This window comes from Cupressus sempervirens, chromosome 10 (assembly GCF_028749045.1).
Source record: "Cupressus sempervirens isolate cs-2001-9-10 chromosome 10, ASM2874904v1, whole genome shotgun sequence".
NCBI classification, from domain to species: Eukaryota; Viridiplantae; Streptophyta; class Pinopsida; order Cupressales; family Cupressaceae; genus Cupressus; species Cupressus sempervirens.
In genome coordinates, this window is record NC_143127.1 from 973,391,176 (window position 1) to 973,405,106 (window position 13,931).

Sequence of the window (13,931 nt, forward strand, 5' to 3'; positions counted from 1 at the left end):
TCAATTGATGGCATTATCAAGGTCAAGGTTTAGGACCACAAGAGAAAGGAATCAGAGAGCCTATTATTGCACAAAAAAATCTAGGATTTCATGGTCTTGGATATGTATCCAAAGGCTCACCATCTAAAGGTGTTGGTACACCACACCCCCAAACCAAGCCTATCTCCATGCCCACCATGCCAGCCTCCCATCACTCCTTCAAGAAATCTTATGTCATCCCCCCTCCACCATCTTTGCAACCCAAAACAACCTACCATATCCCCCCTTCATCCGCTAAATCCATTTTGGGTCCCTATGTCCCAAAATCTACCATCCTCCATCCTCCTATCAACCATCATAAAAATCCTATTCCATCCATTCCTATGAAAGATCAAAAAAGGCACATATCAGGGCACATCATCCATCATCATCCCCCTACATGCTCTTTCATATCCTCTCCATCTCACAAAGCTTCTCCTAACCATCTTCCCAAAGCTTACCACAGCAATGTAAATGCCAACTTCAAAATGCATAAAGCTAAAAATCCACATCCTAGGCAATCATATGTCTATTCTAAAAGACATACTCCAAAAAGGAAAAATCCAATCAAAGAATGCAAAATAATGCAAACACCTATGAAAAGAAAAACCAAAACCATGTGGATCCCAAAGAAAAAAGTTAAAACCCAATGCATAATGGCATCCACCATTGCTAATCTCGCATCCCGTGACTCATGTCCCCCATCTCTTAACTCCATCTTGGGTGCCTATATCTGCAATCACGCTTCCACAAATCCTCCATCATGCCCGCATCTACCATATATCCCCCATATGCTCTTTTCACACCTATCCCAACATGTGTCAATGTTGCTCTTGCAAGCATCCCCATCTCATGCTCTTTTCCAACATTTTCATCCCTCCATCTCCTACCATCAATCCCATCTAATCTGATCTATTGCATAAATCACACATCCGGTGTACCAACAGCTAGCAACAAAATTGAACATTCCAACAGCCAGTGAAAAATCCCAAAAAAGCCAAAATAGCTAAAGAAAGCCAAAATCATTCCAGCTAAGTCCAAAGTCAAAAAGTCAAAAAAGAAAAGAAAAATAAAGCGTCCACTGGTGAAAACTTGGCAATTCAAGCACCTTGGACAAGTACCATGATGAAAACTTGGCAAACAAGCGTCATGCGTAATCCCGCCATCCCCAGCTTAGCCTATCACCCTCATGCTTTTGGTCATCTCTTGACATCCAACTCCATCTTCCAATCTATCCACCTATCCTCCATCCTCCAACTTCCATCTCACACCATCCACTAATCTTATGCAGCTTCAGCCAATCATCTTAGCTATCATCCATCTCCCTAGCCCCTTCAGCTTTTTCCATTCTAGCTTCAATCCTATCACATCCATCATAAGACCTCCTTTCGCATGTTATCTTCTGATTGGGGGCACTATATTCCTTGGATATCTTGTCTTGTCCATCCTCCCTTGTCATTGGTATCTAGCTCTAGGCTATCCTCATGCAAACCCAATGTCATCTCTTTATATCCATCATAATCCTAGCTATCTACCATCCTATCTAGCCATCTCATCCTACTCCTCTAGCTATCCTTGGTCACAAAATCTCTCATCATCATTGGATGCATCCTGCCGAATCCATATCTTTCACTATCACCCCACCCTTAGCTTTTGCATCTTGCACAACATCGAACCATCCCGCTATCCTCTCATCCTGAGCTTTTATCCATTTGTATCATACATATCATTGGTCTGTTAGCTTGTACCATATCTTGATTAGCCCGCTTGTAAATATCTTGGTCTGTCAGCTTGTACATCCTCTTTAGCTTAGTACCATTGTATCTATCCAGTGTTCATGTCTGTTTGTCCTTGATCAGCATCTTGCACCCATCGCACATCTTGGTTAGCTATTCCAATGCATCTTTTAGCTAGATTTCCTGTCACCAAAGTGTTATCTTTCTTAGTTCAGCTTGCCAGATGCATCACTCATCCAAATCCACCAGCTTAGGTGCTCTCCGATAGGTCCTTGCAGGATATAGCTTTCCTCATGTCTGATCTTGGTCCGTTAGTACCTCATCCTACCCATCTCGTTGGCAAACGGTTCTCTTTTGGATTTTCGCTTTCTTTTGATTTGGACTCTTCCCTGTTGGGTCTTGAAATATCTTTTCCAAGCAATCTCCTTGTTCCCTCCTCAAGGTTGCCATGATCTTCCATATCATGGTATACTGTGAATGGGGCAATCAGAGCGTAAGGTCTTGATCATGTCTTTTGCTTGTTTTCTTTTTTGCTTGTGGGTTACCCAGTGTCGTTTCCACACTGCTTCCTCTGGGATTCATGTGTGATACTAGGGAAATCCTTGCGTGTTTGTTTTGAGTCAGTTTGTCAGTCCTCTGGACAATTGGTGAAAAGGCCTTGATGTTCTTGGTAACCTTGGCAATTAACCAACAGTCCTATAGCAAATCTAGTGCTCAACTACATGGTGGTACTTCTCTTTGAAGTATCCCCCCCGCTCAAAAAGTTTCAATGGTTTTCCTTCATCTCCATTATCCCCCATCCATATCCAACATTCGTCTCTCCTACCCCAGCTTATGCATTAGTATCTCTTTGAATCACTCCTCACCTTTAGCTTTAGGGATCCACAATCCTAGTCTTAGGGATCCACCAATCAAATCAATCCACCAAGCCTCATCTTTCAAGATCCACAATCCTAGTCCTAGGGATCTCTGAAAACCCATCTTCCGCCAATATGACTCTTTGAAATCCTGTTGCATCAGCTTTATAATCCCCTCATCCATCTCCCTATCCTGGATTCCTTTTATAGCGCTCTGCTCCTTCATCCTCTGCAATCCCTGAGATCTTAAGCTTGCTTCCTCTTGTGCCTCCGATTCTCCTTTATCATTCTCCCATAGTGAGAATTTGAGTTAACTAAACCTCTTCTCTTAAACCAATCTGAGTCTTCTTGCTCATCTCGGATTCTTGTACTTTTCAAGAAGTCATCGAGCCTCGCTTTCTCTCCCCACCGCCTTCTTGAGGGGGCATCTCATAGTCCATTCTCTACTCTTCTGCTCTAGCCTTGGGCATCTTATTTTCTTATCTTTGATGCCATGCCACTTGCGGCATCACATCAAAGAGGGGCAAAATGTAGACACCTAAAAATCCTATAGAAAATAAAATATTTTTATTTTCTGAAAAAATTCTGATGACATCATCATTTATTAATTAATTAATTAATTAATTTTTATGCCATTAAATCCCTTTATCTTAATTAAAAATATTTAATTAAGGAATCCCTCCCAAAAATGTTTAAATCTTATTTAAACATTATTTCCTTATTTATTAATTATTTAATTAATAAATTGACCAAAAATCCTTTAGAAACTAAAGTATTTTTATTTTCTAAAAAAGTCCTGATGACATCATCATTTATTAATTAATTAATTTATTTATTTTTATGCCATTAAATCCCTTTATCTTAATTAAAAATATTTAATTAAGAAATCCCTCCCAAAAATGTTTAAATCTTATTTAAACATTATTTCCTTATTTATTAATTATTTAATTAATAAATTGACCAAAAATCCCAAAATAAATAATTAATTTATTTTTTTCCCAAAAGTTGGCCAATTTCCTTAAGACCAATAACCTCTTCCAAAATTTTCTAATCCTTCTTTAATTTCGATTAAAGGCTAATCTCATCATTTCCTACCCCTAATCCCAACTCAAAATATTTAATCAAGATTAAATATTAATCCTCATGTTTATTAAAAATATTTTAATAAATATCTCCTCAACCCAAACCCTTGAAATAAATAAAACTTTATTTATTTCATAAAATCTTATCCTTGGAAGTTCTAGACTCTTCTAGAAAGTCTTCATCCTCATCCAAAGCCTAGACTCTTCTAGAAGATGTCTTTAACCCTAATCCTAATCCCCCCCTAACCTTGTCACATTCCCTAAACATGGGTTAAGACTTGCTAACTCAAGCCAAAGTTAACAAATATCTCCTCCTTCACCCACCCTCATTAATTGAAATCCACTTGCCATCCACTTGCCTAGTCTTAAGCCATCTCTAACCCTTCCTCTAATCATTTTTACAACCCTAAGCAAGCTTAAAACTCCCTTAAACCCTAAAATTTGAATTTCATGGTATCTCTCACAAATATCTTCAACCACAAAACTTTATAAAGCCCACAAAGTCATAAATGTTCTTACAAAGCACTTATGAAGGGTCTTTATGAAGATTTTATCCCTTGAGCCTCCTTTGTTGACTCATCCTTCCCCTTTCCTCCATCCTCTCACCATGTGACATGTGTCACTCCTTGATTGGTTATAAGGAAGCACAATCCATGTGCTCTCCTCTCATGCAATCTAACCCCTCCATGAGATTTTTTCCATCCTTGCATCTTAGCCCTCAATCCCTCAAGCCTCTTGCCTATAAATTGGATCCTTCCCCTTTGCAAAATAACACAATCCATGAAGTAAAGTTATAATGCTATTTTGAGAGCCAAATCCATACTAAAGCCATCTATCCACACCAAAAATCCACAATCATCCATTGAAGCCTTTGGAAGCATATTGAGCATACATCCTATCCATTTAGATAAAGCTACTCAACAAGAGAGCTTCTTATTGAGAGAGTCCATTAATGGCTCATATTCTCAATTGAGAGCTCATCTTAGTCTATCTTGAAGTTTATGAATTTTGTTTAGTTTGTAGAAGTTTTATTTAAATTTGGTTTCTATTAGCATACTAGCATTGCTCATATACAGTAGGAACTCAGTTTGCACTAGATGACTTGGTGAATACTAAAGAACTTAGTAGATACTGAAATACTTGGTTGATGCTGCATGGCTCAGTCAACACTACCTTCATTCACTTTATTAACACGTCTAGGTTAGTAGACATTGATAAGTTCAATTAACACTATAGAGCTTGATTAACACTATATCCTATATGGTTTTCACTAATGAACTCAGTAGACTCTGTGAAGCTTGGCATACTCTTCTTTCTACATATGGAACTTAGTGGCAATGTAAACAATTGATTAAGTGTTAAGTCAATAATAGAAAAATGATTTGACCAAAAGGTTAACAATCTCCCCCTTTGGCATTAGTGACAACAACACTTATTATACTAAAAATCTAAATACTTAAAATACAATTCAAAACTCCCCCTATCAACATGCCTGGGTCTATAACTCAGTTTTGACTACTGCTTGGTAACCTTTGATTTTGTTTATTTTTATTTTTCAAAATTGTTTTTGTAAACATATTTTATTCTATGTATATACATCTTTCATATAGTACATATATTTTCTTCTTGTATATATACATTCCTCCTTGTGTATGATAATACTATTCTCCCCCTTTTTGGCATAAATGCCAAAGATGCATACCTATAAGGTAATGCCAAAATGTGAAAGGAAATCACTATGCACCTTCAAAAGTATGGACATTTTCTTTTCCAATTCTCTTGCAAAACTTTTGAACTATGCAAAGCTATTTGTACCTCTACTGATAATTCCTTCATTTGATCAGCTATAGAGAAATTATGGTCATAGATGATTATTTTGGCATGTACAATATGTTTTTGCATTGCATCCATGTTGTGAAGTATCATGTCCTATATTTCTACTAGTGTGGCCCTTATCCTGGCTTCTTCCCTCAAGATATCTGATTTCCACAAAATCTGCAAAACTATTGCTAGGATCAAGTAACAATAGATGTGTGCTTGCCTTCATATCAACATCTATCTCAGATATCTTATCCTTTATTTCCTTAGTAAAATTTGATGTGTCACTCAACTTCACAAATAAAGTAACAATTTTATTTATAGAATCTTCAAAAGAAACAAGAATAGTGGACAACTCCACTTGGTCAATAGCAATCTTTCGAGCTACTTTCTCCAAGACTTTGTTTTCAAATTTCCTTTCTACCATCTGCAAAAAAATTTCTTGTCCACTTAATTCCTCATTATACTTGTGAACAACTTCAACAAGTTGATTCAATATTGGTTGCTTTTAATCAACCTCAATATCTAGTGCATCAACAAATATGCTCTTAATATCTTCAAGAACTTGGTTTTTCTTTTTCTTATCTTCTATGAGCTTTTGTTTTTTGGCCCTTTTCTTCCATAGCTCACCAAGGGTATCCATTAGATTAGGGGTTAGATTGGAAAGATCCCAATTTGGTATTACAATATCTTCCTCTAGATCAATTTCCTCATTAGAGGCTTCTACCAATTTACCCTTTTCTCTATGTATAACAAAAGGAATTTCCTTTTCTTTCTTAAAAAATCTAGGGCTTGGCTGAGGCTTAACCTTAACTATCATTGCACTTACAATAGTAGAAAAAATAGTAGAAACACTATAAATGTTAGTAGAAACAACACTAATAGTAGGAATACTTTTAGTACTTTGTTGAGACTCTATTTATTGTGTTGCTAAGATGATTGGAGCCTATTGCTTGGTAGATGAAGTGATAGAACTCATCATTATACTTGGTAGAGTTGCTCCAAAAATCAATTGGATGTTTGGTAAAATAGTTTTTACCTCATCTAACTCAGTAATGGCCTTCTTTGAGCTAGATGACACTAAGGCTTTTCTCATAGAGATTGAGAGGGAGGCCATTACCTCTACTGCTATCTTCTCTAGGTCTAAGTCTTCAATACTTTGGATGTCAGGAAGATCTCCACTTGCACTCTGATCCTCTTCATGCTCTTCATCATTGACATCTTTGTCCACATTATCAATATCATCAACTTCATCATCGTTCATCTCCTCATTAGATTTGTCAACATCATTTATTTGCACAACCTCTTTAGTAGGGTTGTGTAATCCATAGATGTTCTTCCATGCAATTGTGTTTGACTTCGCAACTAATTCAATGTTTTTTTATAGGATCAGGAATGCATTGAACTTAAGGTTCATCTTTTGTTCATTCTCCTTCAATGATTCCTTCACTTCCTTATCAAATAGACTCGACATAAGTTGTATCAAGGTTTTTTCTCTGATGTGCTTGATAATGTTAAAAGCATTATTACATTGTGGTGCAATTTCCTTCAATAAGACATTAGGAACTTCCTTGGTCAATTCCTCTAGAGAGTACTTCCTCATTGACATCTTAGCCACTAGGGCTTCTTCAATTTGATTATACTATTTTTTGGTTCTTGTTTCATACTTGAGGGATTTGAAATATGCCATGCCTCCTCCATTTTTTAGTCTATTTATTCTTTCTTGGAAGGTAGGGGTAGACCTCTTGAAGACTGCTTCCTCTTCGTCATCTTCATCCTACAATTTCAATATCTTCTTGGATTTTACAGAGCACCTAGTGACATATATGATTATTATTGTTATATAATCTAATAATATATTATTATTATATTAAAATATACAATATTATATTATTATTAAATATAATATTGTCATAAAATGCATTGAAAGGGGTCATAGGTTTCGATGCATTCCCAATGGGTCCCTAGGGTTCTTATGGCTCCTAGGGACATACATTTTCATGAAACACATTGAAAGGGATCATAGGTTAACCTATGACCCCTCTTGATGCATTATAACCAACCAAATGCATCCCTAAGGGTTCTAGGACCCCTAGGGACATAGGTTGTGATGAAATACATGGAGAGGGGCCATAGGTCATCCTATGGCCCCTTTTGACCCATATAAATGATTATAATATGTCCCTAGGAGCCCTAGGACCCATGAGACATATGTCGTCATTGAATGTGTCGACTTATGACTCCTTTCTACACATATAAATAATTCTAATATGTCCCTAGGGGTTCTAAGACCACTAGAGACATATGTTGTAATAATATGTGTCGAAAGGGGTCATAGGTCATCTTATGGCCCCTTTCGACCCATATAAATGATTATAATATGTTCCTAGGGGTCTTAGGACCCATAGAGACATATGTCATCATGGAATGTGTCGAAAGGGGTCATAGGTCATCCTATCACCCCTTTCAACCCATATAAACAATTATAATATGTTTGTAGGGGTCCTAGGACCCCTAGAGACATATGTTGTAATAAAATATGTTGAAAGGGGTCATAGGTCAGCCTATGAACCCTTTCGACCCATATAAACAATTATAATATGTCCCTAGGGGTCCTAGGACTCTTAGAGACATATGTCATCATGGAATGTGTCAAAAGAGGCAATAGGTCATCCTATGGGCCCTTTTGACCCATATAAAAAGTTAGAATATGTCCCTAGGGTTTCTAGGACCCCTAGCAACATATGTTGTAATGAAATGAGTCAAAAGGGGTCATAGGTCATCCTATGACCCCTTTTGACCTATATAAACAATTATAATATGTGTCTAGGGGTCTTAGGACACCTAGTGACATATGTTGTAATGAAATCTTTTGAAAGGGGTCATAGGTCATCCTATGACCCCTTCTGACCCATATAAATGATTATAATATGTCCCTAGTGTTAGGATTAAAGATAGAGTAACTTAGAGCGAGGGGGGGGGGGTGTGTGAATTAGTTACTAAGAAAAATTAATCCATAGATCCCTTAGATGTCTTAAAGATCTAGTTACTGTTGATACTCGGTAAACAAATGTTGTAACTCGGTAAATTAAACTATTACTTATCTTCAAGCATTCATGCATGTAACTGAAAACAAAATGAACACAAGAGACACCAGATTTAACATGGAAACCCAATATGGGAAAAATGACCAATTAATTAGCTACCAATTTTTCACTCTTCTAAAGTGAGCCCTGTTAGGAGTCAACCTTGTTAAAGGTTACAATACACACTATTAGGTGTGATCCTGTTAGAGGATTTAATCACCCTATTAGAAGTGGCCTTGCTAGAGGTCTTTAGAACAATTCAACTAAATGATCACCTTGTTAGAGGATTTACAAAATGGCTATTAAACCAACTCTATTAAGATATTTGAAATTATTGCTACAATTATTAGAAAGAAACAATGAATTGGTCTGAACAAGATGCAACTAAATTTGCTAACTACAGGTGTTCTGCATCATTAGATCCTCCTTGATCAAATATGGCTTTGTTGTTCCTTAATGATCTCTGATCATCCTTCAAATTTTCTTCCACAATAATCAGTCCTCATATTACATTAATTCCACACTTCCATCTCACACACTTAGAATTTGCAACTTGGCCTCTTAATTATACCATTCAAATTGTCAAGTCAGCTCATTCACATGTTACATTTACCAATAAACCATACATTAGTCAGTTACAAATATTACTTTAAACAAATAGAATTTATTTCAAAAATTAATGAAATCTTTCACTGGCCGACCTTGCTCAATAAATATTACTTCCAAAAATTTCTTGAGTTAACCTTCTTGACTCTGTTAACATTACAATATCTGTAAAATCCTTTGGTTGCCGAGTTTACTTAGTAAGAATTGAATTCCTTCATGAGTGCTTAGTAAGAACTGCTTTTGTCACATTTCCTTTGATGATTGAGTGAGCTTGGTAAAAACCAAATTCCTTTGATTACCTTGAAAGCTCGGTAACAACTGTTTACTCGATAGATACTGCAAGTTTTCTTTTACTAACCTTTTGAGCTCGATAGATTCTGTCCTTTGCCTTGCTGACCTTTTGAACTCGGTAGACACTGTTCTTTGCCTTACTGACCATTTGAGCTCAGTAGACTCTGTCCTTTGCCTTGCTGACCTTTTGAGCTCGGTAGACACTGTTCTTTGCTTTACTGACCATCTGAGCATGGTAGACTCTGTGCTTTGCCTTACTGACCTTCTGAGCTTGGTAGACACTGTTCTTTGCCTTACTGATCATCTCAGCTTGGTGGACTCTATTTGATGACTGATATGACATTTGTGTGACATCAAAGACAACACACAATTGAACAATTATATCTAACAATCTCCCTCTTTGGCATTGATGGCAACACAACATGTCATAGCAGAATGAAATTTGAAAGCAAGTCTTAACTGACAGAATACTTCATAGGAAACTCCCTCTTTCATAATAATCTCTCCATCTTACACAAACTCTTATTATATTGCAAATTTTAGAAAGATATGACAGTATATTCTCCCTCTTTGATTGCACATGCCAAAGACAACATAAATCAACTGAATAGCATTGTACTTGATGTATTGATTCATATGCAATGTCTTCATAGGTTTGTTGCATCAACTGATAGATCTTCAATTTTGTCTCTGTTGATGCATCACTAAAACTATATTTTTGTGAGCTTTAGATAGGGGAATGACCCCTAACTTACCTCTAAGATACAAGAATGCATCCTTAGGTAAAGGCTTTGTGAATATGTCAGCAATTTGTTCCTTTGTATGAACATATTCCAATCTGATTTCCTTTTCTTGTACCAATTCTCTAACAAAGTGATACTTTATGGCAATATGCTTAGTTTTTGAATGCATCACTGGATTCTTGGAGATATTAATTGCACTTGTGTTATCACAAAATATAACAACAATTTCTTTGATTTCTTGCTTTATACCTTCCAATAATTGTTTGAACCACACAATGTTTGAACAATTTACTACTGCTGCAACATATTTAGCCTCTGCTATGGATTGGGATGTACAATTTTGCTTTTTACTTGTCTAAGAAACCAACCTTTTTCCAAGAAAGAAAGCTCCTCCACTTGTGCTCTTTCTGTCATCAACATTCCTTTCCCAATCTGCATTCAGTGAACGCCTTTAAATCCATATTTCCTTCAAGTTTATACCATAGTCCATAAACTTAGTTCCTTTTAAGTATCTCATGATCCTTTTAAATGCCATCATGTGATTTTATTTTGGTTTTGCTAAGCATCTTGCTACAATTCCTACTGCAAGGGCAATGTCTAGTCTTGTATGCACTACATATTGAAACTTTCCAATCATAGATCTATATAATGTCTGATCCGCTTCCTTTGATTCATCATCCTTGGTAAGTTTCAATCTAGTACACATAGGAGTTCCAACTAGTTTGTAGTCTTCCATACCAAACTTTTTCAGTATCTCCTTGATATATTTGGATTGAGTAATGTGGATACCATTCTTATTGTGTTGAATTTGAAGACCAACAAAGAATTTGATTTCACCAAATATTGACATTTCAAATTTCTTGTTCATTTGTCCTAAAAATTCTTTACAAAGATCATCATTTCCTGTGAGAAAAGTATCATCTACAAATATTTTTGCTAAAACAATCTTATTATCTAGTCCTTCCTTTATGTACAAACTATTATTATCATTAGTTCTTTGAAAACCAATCTGAATAAGATAGTTATGCAGTCTTTCATACCATGCTCTCGGTGCTTGTTTCAAACCATATAATGCTTTATGCAATTTGCAAACCATGTCCTTCTTGTTTGGATCAACAAAACCTTTAGGTTGTTCAATGTAAACCTCTTCATCCAATATGCCATTGAGAAATGTTGACTTGATATCCATCTGATAAACTTTGAATCCTTTGTATGCAACATATGCAAATAAGGTTCTGACACCTTCCAATCTTATAATAGGAGCAAAATTTTCTCCATATTCTACACCTTCTTCTTGAGAGTATCTTTTGCATACCAGTCTAACTTTGTTCCTTAATACCTCACCATCTTCATTTAGCTTGTTTCTGAATACCCACTTAGTTCCAATCACATTCTTGTCTTTAGATCTAGGTACAAGAGTCCATGTTTTTTTCTTCTCTATCTATTCTATCTCTTCATTCATAGCTTCAATCCAACTTTCATTGTCTAGTGCATCTTTGACATTTCTAGGTTCAAAATCAGCAAGTAAACAGGTGCTTTTCAACTTACTTCTTGTTATTGTTCCTTCTGATTTATCTCCAATAATCTGATCTGGTGCATGATGTTTTCTAACACACTTGGCTAACATGGGCTCCTTCCCTTTTGAATGACTTGAATTGTTATCCTTCTATGCTTCAACTTCTGGTTCTGATTCTAGTTGCTCAGGCTCGGTAGATGCTAACTTGGTAGCTTTTGTTTGCAACTCAAGTTCTTACAGCTCAATAGGTACTAACTCGGTTTGAACTTCTTGTGACTTGGTTAATGAAGACTTGGGAGTTGTAGATTCCTAATTGATAGATGTATTTGGTATTGTGTTAGGTTCAATGTAAACAAATCTCTTGTAGTCTTTAGGTTCCCTTTTGCTTTCTTCTTTTGTTCTTTCAACAAACTCATCAACTTTCACATGTGCACTTTCTATGACTTTGTGAGTAGATAAGTTCAAACATCTATATGCTTTACTTTTCCAAGAGTATCCCAAAAATATTCCTTCATCGCCTTTTACATCAAATTTACCTTTTCTAGATTCTTTCAAAATGTAACATTTGCTTCCAAATACTTTTAGGTAACTTACATTGTGTTGGTGTTTGAAAACGTTACTCATTTCCAATTACCTTGATGAGGAAAAAACACATCTAGGGGCAGCTAACTCCCATTTTCAACATGCCCATTCAGACACCAAGCCAACTATAAGGCATGTCCCTTCTTCTTCTCCAGGCTCTGAAAAACCTAGGTGGGTAGACCTATAGATTCTTTATATGGTACCAGTTATCAAAGCATACACTGAGTCTAATATGAAGTAGATAAAACCCTTATTTCTCCTGATAACTCATGAAATAACATCAATCTACAGTAGTTAAATGTAGATCTAGGAACCTCATAAGCTGAGTGAGGGCATTCTATTATAGCTCTTCAACATGAAAGGGGAAAAGTGTTTAATTAATGATGTTGATGTTCAACAAATCCTCAAACATGCAGCAATGAGAACAAATTGATCCTACACATGATCAGTGACTTATCTATTGGGAAATTAAATGAATTATAACCATACATCTTCTGGAAATTTGAGACATATTACTACATCCAGATCCCTGATCTATCCTTCACCTTGTGAACAGACATCTGGTTTAGATTTGAATCTCATACTCAAATTATCCCATCATGAAATCTGCAAACCCTGTGATAAATGCCAAGCAATTACATGGCTCTTTGTTCCATCTGCAAGATATTTTAACCACATACATTCCAAAATGAAATGCAACCTAATTCATGGCCTTGGTTCACAAATTAGAAGAAATTACACATCCATGAATAGGAGACAAGATTCAAACTGAATTTGAAACCCTTTACTGCACTTTATTTGTTTTCCTTGAAATTAAATACATGAAAGATGTACAAAAAATAACTCATAGATCACCTAACAGACTAGAACTATCTGCATAAAACATACATGCTGCTCAATACAAGAGAGAAATGTTGAATAATGGAGGTGGAATCACAGTTCTAGATCCAAAGAAGTGGTCTCACAGAATGACTACAAATTTCCTACCAAAAAAGGTTTCACAGTCACAAAAATTGGAACCAAAAACTGGAACCCTTCAAATGGAAGAAAGAAAGAGTAATATAGCAAGGAGATGAATTCTTGGATTGAAACTGAAATTGACATCTATCCACTGGGAATTCAATCTTGTGCAACTGAAAACATGTTTCATCTTTTTACCCATCTGATATGATTTTCTATTTCATCATTACACTCTAACTGATTGAAAATATCTCTATTCAAATAATGAAATTTGATAACTGAATCCAAACACATGCTAATTGATCAAATTTTAGCCAAAACACCATGAAGACACAAAATAATCAGATACAAAAGTTACTGAATGTATTTTAGGCATCTTTTCACTGAATCCTGGAACTGGTGATTCAAAACACCTGATAAAACATGCCAACCAACCTTTGATAGAAAATCCCCTACAATAGGAATAGACTATGTTCTGTGTAAAAACTAGCTCCGAAATCAGAAAGTTCGTCTTCTCTTGATTTCGGCGATATATAATATCGCCTACTTGGTCTTCAGGAAACCCCTTGAATATCATTTTAAAAAATGCCTCTCCTATTAGAAAGTGTTCAGATTTGCAACTCAAAAATTCAAAAA